The following is a 20140-nucleotide window of genomic DNA, read 5'->3' as shown; positions in this document are numbered from 1 at the left end:
AGTTGCTTAGCCTAACCATCACAAATCCTCTCTAGAGTGTGCCATCACTCATCATCATTCATCACTTTAAGAACACAGCCCCTCAGTGTCAGTAGAAAAATAATGAATGAGCAGCATTCATTTACAATTAAATCTACCTCGTTGGAGGTCTCTATATTAACAATGCATACAATCGGTACTTCAAGTAAAACATCAAATTTTGAGAGCAATGCTTCTAAAGTTAAAAGTAGCCTATTGCTATGACCCTGGTGTATAGTGACACGCAAGATCTATAAATGCTTTGTGCATTATGTGCAATTCCAAACAAGTCATTCTCGCTCCCTGACATTCTAAACTGTCATACATTGTTGAATGGCTCAAAAGTACAACAACAGCAATGTAAAATTGAAGATATGGAGACAGCAACACAGTTAAAAACTAATGAAGCCAGGTGGTCTTGGTTGTACGTTGTGCTTTAACTGAGAGGGGATTTAAATGTGCTCCATTCCCTGTGGTGCCCACTAGTCACAGAAGGTCTGAAGCTGTCATTATTAAAACTGATTCATCAAGATAGTGCAACAAAGGTGGAAGTCCCTTAAAAGGTGTATTTATGGTCTATTAGATATTTTCTAGTCAATGGGTTTACAGAGGTTATTGTACACCTCTGGAGCAAGCGAGTCTTAAACCCAGGCCTCCTGGCACAGTGACAGGGACACTCTCATGGTGCAATACAGATCCCTATCAAGACTCTTAGTACTTAATTAAACCAAACATGTCACCCATGTAAATTGATATAATCAATATTATTAATTTTTAAAAGTAGAAACCTCGATGTAGTTTTGGACATCTATGAGGGAGATTACGAGGGCAACATTGGTTTGATTGTTATTGAACTTTTCAGCCGAGTACCAGATACCAAGGCGGCTACAATTGTAGAAATGATAAAGGATATGAAACCGGGTGACTAGTGGCACAGCACACCCAACAAGGAAAATAAAATCATTAACTTCAAAATAACATGAAAATACAAAAGGAATTCACATTATTATCTACAAATGAATGACAGGCAGGTACTAAAACAAAGCCTAATTGACTAATGGGTCATGTCCAGCGACAAATCTATCTCAAGCAAAGATAGCTTTACAAACTTAAAGAAAGTAGTCTTCATGTGTACAAAGTCAGGCAGACAACTCAGCAAACAACTACTAAATCTACCAGACCAACTAGAAGGGCTATGGATAAGAATAGTGGGTAGTTGGGGAGGTAACAAGCAGCTCATTTTTCTGTTGTTGGGAACCAAAAGAGCTATTTCGCACTGCATAGGCTGACTTATGCATTGTTGAGGACACTGAGTTTTACTCCCAAGGTTAATAGAGATTCTAAGTGACTGAGTCATTCCTCATTATGGCAATTATCAACTTCTTCAAAGTGTGTTTCAAGAAAATTGGTATCCAGAAATACTTACTGAGCAATATACACAGCAGTAAGAGATTCCCACATGATAGGTCCATTTTAAATCCTTCCCATCTCAGCTTAAGCCTATGCACTCTAGTTTGGGACTTCCCCTACCGAGGAAATGCAGATTTTGAGATGCAGAAGGAATTTGTAGCATTCCTGTTCACAGAAGTTTGCTGTTAATGGTAGCAATTCTGCCTGGGGAACACTTTTCTGGATGAAGTCTGCCAAGGACCAGTGTTGTACATTATCCACAAACTTGCAGACAGTAGTGATTTGAATAGATGTTAGAAATAAATAAAAAATGGATTACAGCAGATTATATGCAATGAGAGAAAGGTTTTATGCCTGGCAGAGTTTGTTTAATGTAGATAAATACCATGTTATACTTTAGGGTTGGGCTAAAGCCAAGCATGTATACAACATCCTGGATTATGGACATAAAGTTATTAAGCAAGGCGAATATCTAGCTATGAAAAAAACATGAATCTTAGGTTCACTACCAGTACTTCAAACCTACAGCAAAACAAATGGAGGTTCAAGGCTTTTCAAATGAGATTGGATTAGGATGTTTTGGGATGCTCTAAGTTTGGGGTAAAATGAAGGGGGTCATGTAACCTGTCTGAAGTCCTCCAAACAACAAGTCAGGATGACATGGCTGTCAAAGATTAAAGGAAAGTTCAGAAGGTTTTGTTGGGAAGAAAGTGCAAGGTGTTCATATTTGGAACCAATGCAGCAGCATTTGTCCTTACAGCAATTAGACTGTTAGTCTCCAAAATTTGCAGAAAGTGTGAAAGATAAGTTTAAACTGTCCATTTCATTTGAACACTGAATAGGGCTGATGTCTCATCTCACTGCAATTTTTTACCTAGATACAAGGCCCATGTGATACACATTACCATGAAACGTACTATGAAAGAGAAAGGATTTCGAAGATGCACCTTAAACTCCTGTCACCAAACTGACTTAGAAATATATCACTGTTCTGTCACTGGGTCAAAATCCTGGAACTCATTGCTGAACAGCTCCACGCGCATATCCATTTTCCATGGAATCCAGCAGTTTTCCAGCATCTTCTGAAGGGCAACTGGGGATGGACAATAAGTGTTATTATAGCCAGTGATGTCCACACCCGGTGAACAAGTTAGACACAAAAAATCCGATGACGTTCTTTCAAGAGGAAGTGTGTTACCCTAGTCTCCTGCTTAATATCTTTCCCACAACAATCAAGATTACTTAAAAGGTGGAATCACAGACAAACCAGGTAGTGAAGGAGGCAGTTGGCACACTTTCCTTTACTGTCAGTGGACTGAATATAGAAGTTGGGACATTGTGTTAAGGCTGTACAGGATATGGATTAGTTTGTTTTTGGAATACTGTGTTCATGCCTGGGCTCCCTGCCATAGGAAAGTTGTTGTTAACTTGAAAGGGTGCAGAAGAGATTTACAAGGATGTTGCTAGGATTGGAGGGTTTGAGCTACAAGGAGAGGCTGAAGAGGCTGGGGCTATTTTCCCTGGAACATTGGAGGCTGAGGGGTGACCTGATAGAGGTTTATAAAATCATGAGGAGTATGGATAGGGTAAATAGGCAAGGTGGGGGAGCCAAAACTAGAGGGCATAGGTTCAAGGTGAGAGGGAAAAGATTTAAAAGGCATCTCACGGGCAACTTTTGCATGCAGAGGGTGTTGTGTGTATGGAATGAGTTGCTAGAGGAAGTGGAGGAGGCTGGAACAATTACAACAACATTTGAAAAGGCATCTGGATGGTACGTGAATAGGAAGGGTTTAGAGGGATATGGGCCAAATGCTGGCAAATGGGACTAGGTTTATTTAGGATACCTGGTCAGCATGGATGAGTTGGACTGAAGGTTCTGTTTCCATGCTGTCCAACTCTGTGACTATTATCTGATCATTTACTTCAATTTTGCTTGAGAATCCTTGATGTGTTCAGTTTCCAACAGTGGTCATCTGGAGCACTGACTGTTACAAGGTCACGAAAGGTGCTATATAAATGCAAGTTTTTTTTAATCCTTTATGATTTTTTAAAATATATCTAATCAAATATACCCTTCTGTTTCCTCAAAACATTATTGCTCACCAATTTCTATTTCTGGTTTCTACTAAAATAGAATCTGATTCGCCTCCACGTTATTTTGGACCCCCTCTCTATTTTGCTATTTCTTCAGGAGGGTGTTCTACATTCTTCAGAGCTTTCTTTGGAAAACTGATTTTTAAGATGCATCATTACTTTTTTATGGTTGGAATATGGCCCAGTCTGGTGGGTTTGGGTCAGGTTAAAATGAACAGGAGCAAAGAGCAGGAGAGAGAAATTTATAACCATGAAAACAATGGTTAAACTTAGCCTCCACTGATTGATACACTGGGGAAGCTCCAGATTTCTGTGTAGTCATTTTCTTATTGAAGTACAGTTCAACAATCACACTTGAACACCCTAGAAACTAGCTATAGTTGTCGACACTGGTTCAATTATCATGACAAATGTGAAGTCCTTCACAAGTAAACCAACAAGTTCCAACACGTACCAGACATTACAACTCTTAAAAAAAAAGGTTGGATTATGACTGTTATACATGATTAGACAGTTACTTTCTGTACTCAATAAATTTAGAGAAGTTTAACGTGGTATGGTAGGAATTTACAATTAAACAAATGGTTTTCGATTAAGTTGAGAGAACAGGACAAAAAGAGTCACCTACCAGCTCTAAAAAGGTAAATTCAGGACTGACCTCAGATCTCTCACCTAGAAAGGGCAAACGATACAGAGGGAGCAATGGAAGCAAAAACTCTAATTTAAAATGTAACCGAGTGCAGAAATGATAAAATGATAGGCTTATTCTGGTTGGGGGAATTATAATGATGGATGGTATATGGCAATCTAATTCAAGTTTGCTCTGTTTGCATAAATGAATATCTTGAGGACTCTCCTGCAGTTAGAACAACTACCCAATATCAGATTAAACAAGGTTTAAGTTGTTTAAGTTGTTTAAAGTTAACAAAAATCAGAAATTGCTGGGGAAACTCAGCAGGTCTGACAGCATCGGAGAGTAGAAATCAGACTTAATGTTTTGAGTCTGGTGACTCATCAGAATATTAACTAGTTCACTGGATCCAAAAAGTTAACTGCATTTTCTCTCCACAGATCCTGCATGACCTGCTGAGTTTCTCCAGCAATTGCTGATTTTGAGAGAGGTTCAAGGTCTGGATGACGAGTGAATGCAATATAGATCAGGTACCGAGCTGATATACTCTAATACCTGTAGGCTAACTAGACAGTAGTTTAGACAAAACTTTTTTAATGCCTGGAACGCAGTGTCGAAAAGTATGATAACGCTAGCAGAACCAGATGCATACCTAACAAAAAAAGCTTTCAGGGATATGGGAAACCAAGGGTGAACTGAATTTGTTTTTGAAAAAGCTTGTATAGACTCAATGGATTCAATGATCTTCTTCTGTGTTGTACTGTTCTAGGATCCTAGAAGGAGCCCAGACCTCTGGACCTAACACTGGGTTGATAACCAATGGAGAACTCTCAGTTCTGAAGTGTCCTCACACTCAAAACATTCTCCGTTTCTCTCTCCACAGATACAACGGCAGGTGATGGCATAGTGGTCATACCACAAGACCAGTAATCCAGAACCCCAGGTGCCCATGGGATGGGAATTCAAATCCCACCATGGAAGACAGTGAAAGTTCAATTTAAGCTTTTTGTTAAATAACCTGTAAATGAAGAAAGCTAACCTAATGGCAACCACTGCCAATTGCTGGAAAACCCATCTGGTTCACAAATGTCCTTTAGGGAAGGAAATCTGCCATCTTTACCTGGTCTGGTATACATGTGACTCCAGATCCACAGCAATGTGGTTGACTTATCTCCCTTTGGGCAATAACAAATTTACAAATAACCTGATGGGTTCCTCCAGTACTTTGTTTCATTATTCCAGATCTGCTGTAATTTGCTTTCAATGACATGATTTCCTCATCCATGGGGCAGAAGAGAGCTCACGGGTTTAAATACAGAGTTGACACCGATATCTGACAGGAGATTCTAGTCACATCCTCCCCACCCTATTATGGTCCCAAAAGTGCATTCAAGAGTTTCAACTCTGAACAATGAACTATTTAGCAGGATATGCACAGTGAAATGAACATTAGAGGGCAAACGAAGGGTGCAAAAAGAACATAAGGGATGAGTTGTCAAGAGGAGAAAGTGAGGACTGCAGATGCTGGAGATCAGAGCTGAAAATGTGTTGCTGGAAAAGCGCAGGTCAGGCAGCATCCAGGGAACAGGAGAATCGACGTTTTGGGCATAAGCCTAAGAAGGGCTTATGCCCGAAACGTCGATTCTCCTGTTCCCTGGATGCTGCCTGACCTGCTGCGCTTTTCCAGCAACACATTTTCAGCTATGAGTTGTCAAGAGACAGGAAGGAATTGATCTGTCACTCACTAAACAAATTATTAAAACGATCTAACCACATAATCTGCTCCACCCAGTTTACCCTCTGCCAAAAAAATCTATAAATCGTATCGCTGTCATCCAGGCAAGATCAAACCACAATCTAAAAGAGATTAATTGAGTGAGCAGTATTTTGCTAAGCAGCCGATTAATACATTCCCATATCACAAGGACAGAGTTTGAACTCTGTTCTGTGTCCCCATTCAGTTTTAACGTTGGTGCCTTTCTGTAATGGACTTTCAACTGTTTACAAGGGTCTCACAATAGATGAGAAAACCACCTTGGACTGAAGGCCTTAAACTGCAGCAGCTTCTTTTAACTTGGATGTTAGAGGGTAAAAGGGATGGGCTAATCGGTATTTCAAATTCAAAAAAAAAATCTGATGTGAGATTTCAGCTCAAGGGCACAGATGTAAAAAAACACAAGACTGGTGACAAGGAAGTGGAAGGATATCAGTGAAGAATGTTAAAATGGAGTTGTGATATCAGCCATGATCTGACTGAATGCTGGAACAGCTCCAATAGCTGATTAACCCTCCAACCCAGTCCAACCAAAAAGGTTCACTGTGTTTCTTCAAAAATCTCCAGCACTTACTGTGTTTTGATCACCTGATGTTTATTAACCTCCATTATCAATGCAGCTTTCACTGGTTCTTGTGATGTAATGGTAGTGACCCTACCTGAGTCAGGAGGTTTGAGATCAAGTCCAACCTGCACCAGTGTGTCATCACATCTATGAACAGGTTTGTTAAAAGAGAAATGAAGGCAGATTTCAAATGTTTTAGTTCTTCCATGGGATGTCAAGGCAACATTTGTTGCTAGTCCCTAAGTGTCCTCAAAGTGAGTGGCTTTTTTTTTCCATTTCAGAGGGTGCTTAAACATTAATCACATGGGTCTGAAGTCACATGGAGGCCAGACCAGGTAAGGGCAGCAGTTTCCGTCCCTAAAGGGTATGAGTGAACCAGATATATTTTTACAACAATGACAGTTGATATGATCACCATGACTGAGGTGATCTTAATTATTCTACATTTATGGATTTAAGTTAAATTCTGCCAAGTGCCAAAGTGGGATTTGAACCCATTACCCCCAGAACCTGAGCCTCAAGATTGCCTGTTCAGTGACATTGCCATGATGTCACTACCACTGATATTTTGCTGGCATGTGCTACGAGGAAATAGGGGTGAAATTTGGGCTTGAGAATTCCTCAAGTCTCCAGCAATGACTTATCGTTGACTTATAGAATCCCTACAGTGTGGAAACAGGCCATTTGGCCCAACATGTCCATACCAAACCTGAAGAGTATTCCACCCAGACCCATTCCCCCTGACTAATGCACCTAATCTACACATCCCTGAAGACTGGCTATTTAGCATGGCCAATTCACCTAACCTGCACACCTTTGGATTGTGGGAGGAAACTGGAGCACCCAGGGGAAATCCACGCGGATACAGGGAGAATGTCTGTGTGGAGTTTGCACAATCGCCAGAGGCTGGAATCGAACCCGGGCCTCTGGCCCTGTGAGGCAGCATTGCTAACCACTGAGCCACCGTGCTTGCCTGATGCAGAATGGTGGAAGACCTCCCAGATATAACTCCAATGTTTACCAAATATTGGCTGTTTCACACAAGTGGCATTGTGTCCACAATATAACTATGTATCTCCACTGTGTTGCTCACCTTTACTCCATGATGAATTTACAAGATCTCAGCGTACATAGACCTTTCTTCCATTCCTGTCAGGTATACTTCAGCACTCTAAACAACCAACATTAGATCCCATTCAATAATTAAAACCTTGAAAAGAAAACAAAGTGTAGAGAGACAGACAGGTTGGGATGTGCAGCAGCCAAGAACAAAGTAGACAAACTAACAGAATCACAGAATGTGTCCGATCGGCCCTTCATGTCGGAGAGTTGCTGAACAAGCATTTTACCTAGTGCCATTCTCCTGCCTTCTGACCCTATCTCAGACTGTCATTCCTTTTCAAATCACCAACTAATTCCTATTTGAAATAACAGCTGCCTCCATCACGCTCTCATGCTACGGTCCGGACCCTCAACCGCTTGCTGTGTGAAGCAGCTTCTCCTTGAATTTCTTTCACTAATTCCTTTAATCTATGCTCTCTTATTCTCAATCTCAAGTGGGAACACTTTCTCCTTACTTGCTATGTCCGCCCCTCTGATTTGACTGTACAAGATCAGATTTCCTCTCATGGGAGAACAGCCCACTGCATCTTCGTGACTTGAAGTTCTTCATCCCTGGAGCCACAGTCATAAACCTCCTCTGCACTCTCTATAATGCCTCCAGAACTCTAACTCCAGCTTCACGTTGCATTCAACTGGCCAGTTCAGGTGTAAAACTGCATGCACGGCTGGATATGCTCTTTTTCAGATGGTGTGGGGGAAGCAGGCCTCAAATGCATTTGAAGTGTTAGATTTTATTACTGCAAGACTGTGGTTGCAAAGTTCACTGTCAAAACTGTTCTTTTCTTCAAATAGAAGAGAAACTGGCAAGGAACGTGGATTGTTAAAATCAAATCCTCCCGTCTTACTACTGCACCCAGCTGCGGGGATCAGCCCATTGCTGATCACACCAATACAGTGTAATCTCATTGAACAGGGGCTCTGGCAGGGTTGTCAATGCTCTGCAATACACTAACTCTGGCAGCATATTCGCCGTAATTGTGGTAATCTTGTGTGTGTAGTGCCAACACCAGAAATGCATTACAATCCTATCCATCTTTCCAAAATACTGATGCTTTGGAAGGCAATCTCCCACTCCTACCTCCAGCATGGTACCTGTACCTGATCCGATAATATTTATCTTCGTTCGTGCAATGCAGGAACCAGATATGGGCACCATAGTGCTGAAAGATCAACTAAATATTTATTACATTTCCTGGTCTATACACATATTAGAATTGCAGACTTTTTAGTGTCTGAGTTAGTAACAAACTATTTTTCCAACATACTCAAACGACACAACTTAAGACAGAAACTGAGACCTTTATACCCTCAAGTCACACGCTGATGCAGTGGCGATATATTACAAGCTTTACTGTAAACTGCCTCTAAGACAACAACATAACTCCAGGTTCACTGCAGTACAGCTGTTTCCTGCACGGTTTGTTTTAGGTATTTTTAAACAACCTGTTCAAAAAATGTTATTACACACCTCTGAGGTGCAGGTGGGATTTGAACCCAGGCCACTTGGCCCAGAGGTAGCGAAATTACCACTGCACCATAAACACCCACTCACTTTGTTAAAAGGCCATCAATTTCCAATGATCAAGTAGAGCTAGATGTCCAAACTGCTTCTTTCAGTCATTATCAGGCATGTGCTTGATGGGGTTGTCTTAGTCAGAGAAGTACAGCACAGAAACAGGCCCTTCGGTCCAACTCATCCATGCCGACCAGATATCCTAACCTAATCTAGTCCCATTTGCCAGCACTTAGCCCATATCCCTCTAAACCCTTCCTATTCATATACCCATCCAGATGCCTTTGAAATGCTGTAATTGTACCGTACTCCACCACTTCCTCTGGCAGCTCATTCCATACCCACACCACCCTCTGCATGAAAAAGTTTCCCTTTAGGTCCCTTTTAAATTTTTCCCCTCTCACTCTAAACCCCAGCCCAGGAAAAAGACTTTGTTTATTAACCCTATCCACACTATTTTATAAACCTCGAAAAGGTCACCCCTCAGCCACCAACGCTGCAGGGAAAATAACCCCAGCCTATTCAGCATCCCCCATAGGTCAAACCCACCATGGCAACATCCTTGGAAATCTTTTCTGAACCCTTTCAAGTTTCACAACATCCTTCCAACAGGTGAGAAACCAGAATTGCACACAATATTCCAGTGGCCTAATCAATGTCCTGTACAGCCGCAACATGACCTCCCAACTCGTGTGGAAGAAAATTTGCCACCTTTTCCTGGTCAGGCCTACATGTAACTCCAGAGCCAATGAAACACAGCTGACCTTTAACTTCCCTCTGAAACGGCCGAGAGAGCCACTCTCTCGTGGGCGGCACAGTGGTTAGCACTGCTGCCTCACAGCACCCGAGACCCGGGTTCAATTCCCGCCTCAGGCGACTGACTGTGTGGAGTTTGCACGTTCTCCCCGTGTCTGCGTGGGTTTCCTCCGGGTGCTCCGGTTTCCTCCCACAGTCCAAAGATGTGCAGGTCAGGTGAATTGGCCATGCTAAATTGCCCGTAGTGTTAGGTAAGGGGTAAATGTAAGGGTATGGGTGGGTTGCGCTTCAGCGGGTCGGTGTGGACTTGTTGGGCCGAAGGGCCTGTTTCCACACTGTAATGTAATCTAATCAATTTAAGGGCAGTAAAGGATTCTGGCCTTGTCAGCAATATCCATCTCCTACACAAGCCAATTGTTTTTAAGAAACAGCTGATCCTGAGATAATACCCTGGTCACATATCCACTGGGATCACAGATTTCCATCTCTACAACATTGTCCAGCTCTGCTCCTGCTTCAGCTCAGCTGCTGACGAAAAGCCCATCCAGGTTCTTGCTGCGGCTGGACTTGAACAGTCTCCAGCTCAGCTTCCCCCCCCCCCCCCCAAAACAGTATCTTGAGTCAAAACACGTGGCACTGGAAAAGCACAGCCAGTCAGGCAGTATCCAGGGAGCAGGAGAATCAAAGTTTCGAGCATAAGCTCTTCATCAGGAAACGTCAATTTTCCTGCTCCTTGGATGCTGCCTGACCGGCTGTGCTTTTCCAGTAGCACACTTTTTGACTTTGATCTCCAGCATCTGCAGTCCTCAATTTCCCCCACAGTATCTTGGACATGTTCAGAATTTTACTGTTCTACTCCCGTTCTATTTGGTTTAAATCAGATTCTGGATGATCAATCACAAAAAATGCCTACAGTGTGGAAAGAGGCCATTTAGCCCGTCAGGTCTGCCCTGACCCTCTGAAGAGCATCCCATCCAGACTCAGCCCCCCATCCTATTCCTGTAACCCCACATTTACCATTGTTAATCCATCTTGCCTGCACATCCCTGGCCCTTCAGCCCAAACTGGTCCAGAATGATCATGGAACCCACATCATTCAGTTCTGCACACTGTGACATCAGCACACACACGCAGACTGTTCCACCTCCATTTCATTTTTAAAAAACACTGACCAATTCCACACACACACACACACACCACTGCCTGGTGTTGCTTTGATCTCTTAATGGCAGGACTCTTATCCAGCATTCACCATGGATCAGAATTTCAACCATTCCTCGGGTGTAGTGGCTTACGGCTGGAACACAGATGGTGTGGCTAGTATGTGGTGCTGCTGTTACAGCAATGCTGACATTGTCCCTCAGGGAGTGAGGAGTTTTGATCAGTTGTTGGCTAATAGAGATGGTAATGTCTGCTTCGAGCTGTGAACAAGAAACCACTGGTCCCAAATTACCCAAATGGGGTATGCGCTTTTGTCACTTTACCTTTGTGCATGCACACTCCTTGCGTCATTTATACAATTCATGGCATTATAGAACATCAGAGGGTACAGTTTCAGAATGAAGGAGCACCAAATGAAGTTTGAGATGAGGAGGAATTTCTTCTCTCAGGGAGAAGAGAATTGTCGGAATTCCTTGCCACAGAGAGCGGTGAGGGTAGAACCCTTGCGTATTTTTAAGGCTGAGACAGGTAGTTTCTTGGTCAGTGGGGGAATCAAGGCTTCCAGCAAAATGGCAAGCAAGTGGACATGCAGAATGCCGGATCAGCCATGATCCTAATGAATAGCATAGCAGGCTCAAGGGGCTGAATGGCCTACTCCTGTTCTTTTTTATGGTCTATTAATAACCTCAGGGTATTGTAAACATTTAACAGCCAAGTACTTTAGGACTATAAATTATTCCTTCTACACAGGAAATTTAGCAATTTGCATACAATAAACTCAAACCACAATGAGATAATAATCTTTGTAGATGCTGATTCAAGGTTAACTGCTGGTCAGTGCACAGGGAGAACTCCCCTGTTCTAATAGCACCATGTGATAGTTAGAATCCCCAAAAGATGAAATGGTGAAGCATTTAATCCAAACAACCGCATTTCTAACAGATCATCTCTCCCCCAGTATGTCAATTAAGTATCAATTTAGATTATATGCGAGCCTGGACTGAGATTCAATTGAAGGCAAGAGTTTTGCAACCGAATGTTTGACACCTTAAAATGTTTGAGCAGAATACCTTCTATCCCAGTTAATATTTCATTTCAATAAATCTCCTGTCCAAGTCCAGGAAGAAGGCAGGGAGGGGAGAAGCAATTAAAAGGAGATTCTCAAAGTATAGCTGCTACAAACCATCATTTATTTATTCTAAGTCAGTCACAGTCAACATATGATCTAGAATTATTAGCTAATCAAATACAGAGCAGTGGGGGAAGTTGGGAGACAAGAGGAAAGTATCACAATATTACAAAATACAGATGCATTGGTTTGAGGGCGATTTAGTGATTTGGATCAGAAATTGGCTAGCTGAAAGAGGGTAGTGGCTGATGGGAAATATTCATCCTGGAGTTCAGTTACTAGTGGTGCACTGCAAGGACCTATTTTGGGTCCACCGTTTTTCGTTATTTTTATAAATGACCTAGACGAGGGCAGAAGGATGGGTTAGTAAACTTGCTGATGACACTAGGGTCAGTAGAATTGTGGATAGTGACGAAGGATGTTGTAGGTTAGAGAGACATAGATAAGCTGCAGAGCTGGGCTATGAGGTGACAAATAGAGTTTAATGCGGAAAAGCGTGAGGGGATTCAATTTAGAAGGAGTAACAGGAATGTAGAGTACTGGGCTAATGGTAAGATTCTTGGTAATGCAGATGAGCAGAGAGATCTCATTGTTCAGGTACACAGATCCTTGAAAGTTGCCACCAAGTTTGATAGGGTTATGAAGAAGGCGTACAATGTGTTAGCTTTTATTGGTACGGGGATGGAGTTTTGGAACCAGGAGGTTATGCTGCAGCTGTACAAAACTCTGGTACGGCCGCATTTGGAGTATTGCGTACAGTTCTGGTCACTGCATTATAGGAAGGATATGGAAGCTTTGGAAAGGGTGCAGAGGAGATTTACTAGGATGTTGCCTGGTATGGAGGGAAGGTGTTATGAGAAAAGGCTGAGGGACTTGAGGCTGTTTTCATTAGAGAAGGTGGTTGAGAGGTGACTTAAATTGAGACATAAGATAATCAGAGGGTTAGACAGGGTGGTTGAATGGTGACAGCCTTTTTTCCTCGGATGGCGATGGTTAGCACGAGGGGACATAGCTTTAAATTGAGGGATGATAGATATAGGACAGATGTCAGAGGTAGTTTCTTTACTCATAGTAGTGAGGCCATGGAATGCACTGCCTGCAACAGTGCTAGACTTGCCAACTTTAAGGGGATTTAAATGGTCATTGTATAGGTATATGAACGAGAATAGAATAGTGTAGGTTAGATGGGCTTCAGATTGATTCCACAGGTTGGCGCAACATCAAGGGCTGAGGGGCCTGTGCTGCGCTGTAATTTTCTATGTTCTAATATCATTGTGCTTTACAGCTAACTGGTACAATTCCAAATTGGGTCAAAATTTCTTTGTTAAAGCAGCAATAATCAAAAGGTGGTTTGTTCCAAATGTTCCTACACCTACGGAAATCTGTCAGGGATATTTTTAGTATTTCATACTTATGGAATTACTGGCAAAGATAGATTTCATTTGCAATAGTTCTGATGTTACATTCTTGAGCAAGGCACTAGTGAGAATACCATTTCAGAGGTGGTGCATCTGGCAATGTTAAACTGGAGTCCGTTCTGCCCATTAAAGTAGACTGAAAGGATCATTACACACATTATTCATACATATAACGTCAGAGCAGAAGCAGGCAATTCGGCCCCTCCTGTCTGCTGCACCATTCAATAAGATTACGGCTGATTTACTTATCTTCGGATTGACAATCCCATCCACCCTGATAGATTCTCATCAGGCAAGGTGATTGAAGGTGATCTACTTCCGACTTAAAAAACACAATCAATGAGCCTGCCACCAACACCTTTGCACCTAGAGATTTGTCACCCCACACCTCCACTAAATCGTTCAGGAATGCTTCCCTAGTGATTATAATTTCAACAAATTCCTCTGTTCATTCAACCCCCGATTTACTGAGAGGTTTCTTTCATCTTGTATTGGGAAGATTGAAGCAAAGTATTCATTAGATTAGCCATTTCTTTATTATTATGTATTCTTAACTCCCCATTCTCATCAACACTCACTTTACTCACTATAGCTATCAGAAAATCAAATAGTAACTCTTGCTATCAGTTTTTACATTTTTAGGTAGCTTCCTTTCATATTCTAATTCATTTGAGTCATACTCTGTCATTCTTTTATATTTTGACTAGTCATCGGATTTGTCACTCATCTTTTAGCAAGTTTGCAGATTACACCAAAATTGGAGATATAGTGAACAGCAAAGAAGGTTACCTCAGATTACAACAGGATCTTGATCAGATGGGCCAATGGGCTGAGAAGTGGAAAATAGAGTTTAATTCAGATAAATGTGAAGTGCTGCATTTTGGGAAAGCAAATCTTACCATTAAGTGTATAAGTCCTGCTAAGGTCTAGGGAGTGTTGCTCAACAAAGAGACCTTGGAGTGCAGGTTCATAGCTCCTTGAAAGTAGAGTCACAGGTGGATAGGATAGTGAAGGCGGCACTTGGTATGCTTTCCTTTATTGGTCAGAGTATTGAGTACAGGGGTTGGGAGGTCATGTTGCAGCTGTACAGGACATTGGTTAGGCCACTTTTGGAATGTTGCATGCAATTCTGGTCTCCTTCCTATCAGAAAGATGTTGTGAAACTTGAAAAAGGTTCAGAAAAGATTTACAAGGACGTTGCCAGGGTTGGAGGATTTGAGCTGTAGGGAGAGGCTGAATAGGCTGAAGCTGTTTGCCCTGGAACGTTAGAGGCCGAGAGGTGACCTTATAGAGGTTTACAAAATTATGAGGGGCATGGATAGGATAAATAGGCAAAGCCTTTTCCCTGGGGTCGGGGAGTCCAGAACTAGAGGGCATAGGTTTAGGGTGAGAGGGGAAAGATATAAAAGAGACCTACGGGGCAACTTTTTCACACAGAGGGTGGTACGTGCATGAAATGAGCTGCCAGAGGAGTGGTGGAGGTTAGTACGATTGCAACATTTAAAAGGCACCTGAATGGGTATATGAATAGGAAGGGTTTGGAGGGATATGGGCCTGGTGCTGGCAGATGGGACAGATTGGGTTGGGATATCTGGTCAGCACGGACGGGTTGGACCGAAGGGTCTGTTTCCGTGTTGTACGTCTCTTTGCCTCTAATTATATGCATTTTTCTTAAATTTGACGTTTTCCTTAACTTCTTTAGTTAACCATGGATGGTGAGCATCTCCTTGGAAGTTTTCCTTATGCACCGGTCATGATTATTCTGAAATATTCCCTACCAATGCTTTCCTGATCTTTCTCCTAGCCTTATATTCCCATTCACTTCAGCTAGCTCAGTTTACATGTCCACAACATTGCCCTTATTTATGTTTAAAGTACCAATCCTAGACCCACTCTTCTCCCTTCACTTCAAAAGAGAAGGAGATTAATTCTTTCAGTATCTCGGCCAATATTCCTCCATCAGCCAACTCCATACACAAATGTACATTTACCTTGTTCCTTCAAGGGAATATATCATAAGCTACTTCATAAAAGTGTTACATCAGAATTTGACTCTGAGCCATATAAGATGATTTTAGAAGGATAAACCTTGGAAAAAGAGGTAGATTTTAAAGATCATCTGGCAGGACTAGAAAGATAGAGAAGTTTAAGAAAGGAATGCCAGATCTCCATGGACCCAAGGAGCTAAAGGCACAGTCACCAGTGGTGGAGTATAATTCATCGTTTTCTCACTCACTTTAAGGAACTTGATTATTTTGTAACGGAGGGTGGCTGATTGGAGGTCAGATTTCTGGTATTCTTAGCACAGACTGTTAGATTCTAAGAATTTGGTAAATATTACCTTTTCTTTAAAATTCTACTATTTAAACTCTTAGGCTTAACACAAGGCTCAACACGGTTCTTTGCAGAGTTTATTATGTGATCCCTTACATCGCTATTTGAGTATTAACCCTTTACTTATAATTATGGCTCATAGTTATGGCAGAAACCAAAAGTTGCACTCCACTTTGAGACATTGCAGTTGAGAGTACATGCTGAATCATATTGTCAGTCAGCTCTCAAGTCAAGTGAGATTTCCAAAGTGCACAATGTTTTTAAATTGTACTCCTGTTTAGTTTGTTTGGTCACAACGTAGCATTTGAAAAATATCTGCAAATTAAACCGGTGAGGAAATGATTTGTTTAAACTTGCACTGTCACATTTGCTAACCTGGGCAGCCAGTCACACAAAAGTGAGTCACAATACATTAAGAATTTTAATAAATGAGGCATAAAGAAACAATGGACAAAATGGTTAACTGACAGAGATCAGTATCATGAGCCACCTGGCTCACTAGCTAATTTGGAGCAGTTCCAGCCATGCATGTTGCAATGAATATTTGTGGGGAATTTTGTGGATTGCACCTCAGCCACAGCTATAGAAAACCCTAAAGATATCTTGCAACTGCACCAGCACAATGAGCAGTAACCTCACCTGAAAACTAGTGAGGGACAGCTTCTGACCAGGTATTTCTGAACTAATTGGGTGGGGGGGGGGCAACGGTGCTACAATAATCAGGAATTGAATCATGGAGCAGCCTAATACGCAAGCAACAACTGGACAGACCAGATTTGCTGTTATTCCAGTCTTGTGAAATTTAGGCCACAGTGTTACTTACACTATCTTCCCAAGTGCACTCACTTTTTAAAGGATCTCTTCTGGACAGCTATTAAGTGATTCATCCATTTCCAAAAACTTCAAACTCACTAGTACTAAAATGGCCAATATCTAACACACTTTTGTTTCAAAGATTACTTGCTTGACTTCAACAATAAAGTAATTTCTAGCCCAGTTCATGTATTTGATCAAAAATCTCCCAGTGGCAAGTTACTCCCTGCTCCTTCCATTTAACTCCATTAAACCTACAATTCCCAATGTGGTGTATAAGAGTGAAGAACGAGCAATAATTCAGCATCTTGCATGACCTCCACAACCCTAAACAATTCATAGTGAACAACTTTTGAAATATGGTTACTGTTGCAATGGAGACAATCCCAACAGGTCAAATTTTTACTTATTCTCTTGTGGATCATGGGCATCACTGGCTGAGCCAATGTTTATTGCCTGTCCCTAGTTGTCCTTGAGATGTAGTGAGCTTCCTTCTTCCTTCCACTGAAGTCTCTCTGATGTAGGTAGTACCGTAATGCCCTTACAGAGGATGTTCTAGGATTTTGACTCTGTGACACTGAAGGAATAGCAATATATTTCAGAGTCAGAACGGTGAGTGGCTTGGAGAGGAACCTATGGGTGGTGGTGTTCCAATGTATCTGCTGCTCCTGCTCTTCTAGATGGAAGTGGTTGTGGGTTTGGAAGGTGCTGAAGGGAATTTTGCACACAGTCCCACAGCAAGCACACTCAGTGAAATTTCGTGAGCGATTATGTACGTACCTGGACATTATCCCTCCTCTCATGGAGACCTGGGATACAGGTCTATAAAAGACAACCATTAGGTGAAAGCCTAGTGGCATCATGATTAGGCTATTAATCCAGAAACTCAACTAATGTTTTGGAGACCACTGTGGCAGATAGTGGAATTTAAATTAAATTTAAAAATCTGGACTTAAGGACCTAATGATGACCATGAAACCATTGTCAGTTTTCAGGGAAAATCCAGCCAGTTCACTAACCTCTTTTAGGGAAGGTAGTCTGCCATCCTTACCTGGTCTGGCCTGGCCTGCATGTGACTCCAGACCCATAGCAATGTGGTTGACTCTTAACTATCCTCTGGACAACTAGGGATGGGCAATAAATGCTGACCTAGCCGGAGATGCCCATATTCCATTAGCGAACTACAAAAAAGAGCAATAGGGCCTTGAGAATTTTGAATAAATATCTTGTGGAAGAGCTAACACTTCAGGCAGTGCTACACTCCTTCAGTAGTGGTGTGTCAGCACATACCACATGCTCCAGTCTAGCGAATGAACCACCTAATCCAGAGAAATAAAATACACCTTGTGCTGCTGCTAATTAAAACATCGTTGGCCTTATTCTTATCTTGCCAAGAATTAGAACCTTAATTTTTTTTAAAAAAATTCAATAGTTTTATCAACTCCTTCAGCTGCTTGTCCTGTAGGTTCCCAGCTCCTGGCTCAGATTTAATCTAACCCAGAACGTGTACAGCCCACTATTCGGAAATTGAATCAATCGCCACTCCCAAATCCACGTTGGACTCAGCAGTAAACCTGGTCAATAATGGGGAGAGGGGAGGGGCAAAGGTTAGTTGGAACTCAGCACGTAGGCACCAAGAAACGTTGGGTTCTTACCTAGTACCTCAAACCCGATGACCTCTTCACCGTTAACACCAACATCAGTTGTTCCTGCCAGTGACTAACTGGGTTTGTACAAAAAGGGTATCACAACCGGTATCATTCAGGAGTCACAGGGGAATGCCTATGGAGCCAGAGGGGAACAAACACAGGAATAAACACACCAGTATTGAGGAAAATAGAGTAATTACATTCTGACACTAAAAATAAACTCCAGCATGGAAATAAACGCACTGCCAGCTTTGACCAGGGAAGCAGCCGCTGAGAGTAGGAACCAACCGTACAGCCAACAGAAAACTTCATTCTAACTTTGATAATCTGCATTTCTGTACCCCACACCCACTGTCAGGGTCTCCCAGTGTCTTAATTCAACACACAACTTTGCAGTGAGTCGCCTTTCAACGGCTCCTCCCTCCTATAAACAGTTCCCTTCCATACCAACTTTATCCAAAACAGCTCGGTCAGAGTCTCTCTGAATCATACTCCCAGGTAAACTAGGTCTTCAGAGCTGCTTCTCACTTAAATCCGGTGTTAAAAGACCAAAGCTGTGCCATTATTATCCAGACAGTGTCCCATTCCCCGCTGGAACAGAGTCGTTATAATTCCCACAAAACTTCGGGAAGTGGTGTGAGGAAGTGCTGAAAAGCCCCTTACCACAGATGGGACCACTCCTCTATGTGCTGTGCTGGGACAGTCTGTTTATGGTCAACAGCGCAGCTCCGGATTAAACCCAGTGTAGAGGCTCCACCTTCAGCCCAGTCTACATGGGAACCCCTCCCACAAACAGTCTTCACGATTAAAACTACACACTTTAGAACTTGTTTCATTTTCCTTTCCACCTCACAAACTCTCTGCTCCTCTTGCGTGTGTGTTTTAAACTAAAACATTTTAATCTTGTACACATAATGCAGAAATGATAAAGAAAACTGGTTTACCTTCCCAGAATTTAAAGTGAATTTAGATTCACAACAAATGATCTGACTTCTGCGGTTGGTGTACAATTCCGATTGTGAGGTCAGATGTGTAACCCAAATCACTATAAATCGATTGTTGTATTGTGAGGAGCTGTTGACATTTCTTATAAAAGTATAAAATTTAGATTTGAAGCTATGTTACTCTCTCGACACTGTGAGAGTGCCTTTAATGGATTGGGGGCGATCAGTTTTTCCACTAAAGACAACGATTAAAAAGACCATTTAGTCCCTCAGAATACTGCACTCCAGACTCTACTCCCCATTTCAGCATGCAATGCTCCAGAAGAAGTTTGCCTCCATGTAATATATGGCATGCATTTATATCCCATCTTCCATGATTCATGAAAATCCAGAAACTCTCCCCAGTCAGGGATGTGCTTTTGTAGCTGAGTCAATTTGTGCAACTGTCCTATTTCTGCATCCATTCCCCATTTCCTAATAGGATTTGGTCTGTCTGAATCTGGCTTCTTTTCCAACCCATGCAAATCAAATTTAAAATTGATATTCTGCATTCACCTTAATGTGTCTTGAGGAGACAAAGTTTCACCAGTTACCACGAACACAAACACCAGTTACCTCTCAGATTTGGCTCCAATGTAAGAATGTTCCTAAAAGCTAGCATTTACTTGCAAGTACTTTCTGTCTCTCTTTGCCTTAGCTGCCCAGCTGATGCAGCCAACTGCTGATACCTTATACTGGGAGGCTGGCCAGTGAGTGTCAGCAGGTGTTGACAATAGGGAGCATCACAGCCTCATGGTGTCCTGTTCCCC

At 42.0% G+C, this 20140-nt stretch overlaps 1 protein-coding gene across 1 annotated transcript in view; it reads right to left on the bottom strand.

Moving 5' to 3' along the window:
• sgms2a (sphingomyelin synthase 2a) overlaps nt 1-19120 on the bottom strand; it is a 75585-nt gene extending 56465 nt beyond the window's left edge. The window contains exons 1-2 of the mRNA XM_087979970.1: nt 19051-19120; nt 18394-18520 (exon numbers count right to left, since the gene is read on the bottom strand). The gene's annotated coding sequence lies outside the window, so the exon portion shown is untranslated. The remainder of the gene's footprint in view (nt 1-18393; nt 18521-19050) is intronic.
• Between the last annotated feature and the right edge of the window lie 1020 nt (nt 19121-20140).

The sequence above is a fragment of the Chiloscyllium plagiosum genome, unplaced genomic scaffold, assembly GCF_037043375.1.
Source record: "Chiloscyllium plagiosum isolate Xiang-an unplaced genomic scaffold, Cpla_swu_hap1 HiC_scaffold_36, whole genome shotgun sequence".
Taxonomy (NCBI): Eukaryota; Metazoa; Chordata; class Chondrichthyes; order Orectolobiformes; family Hemiscylliidae; genus Chiloscyllium; species Chiloscyllium plagiosum.
Note: the sequence above shows the minus strand (reverse complement) of the source record. Positions and strands in the feature narration are given on the sequence as shown.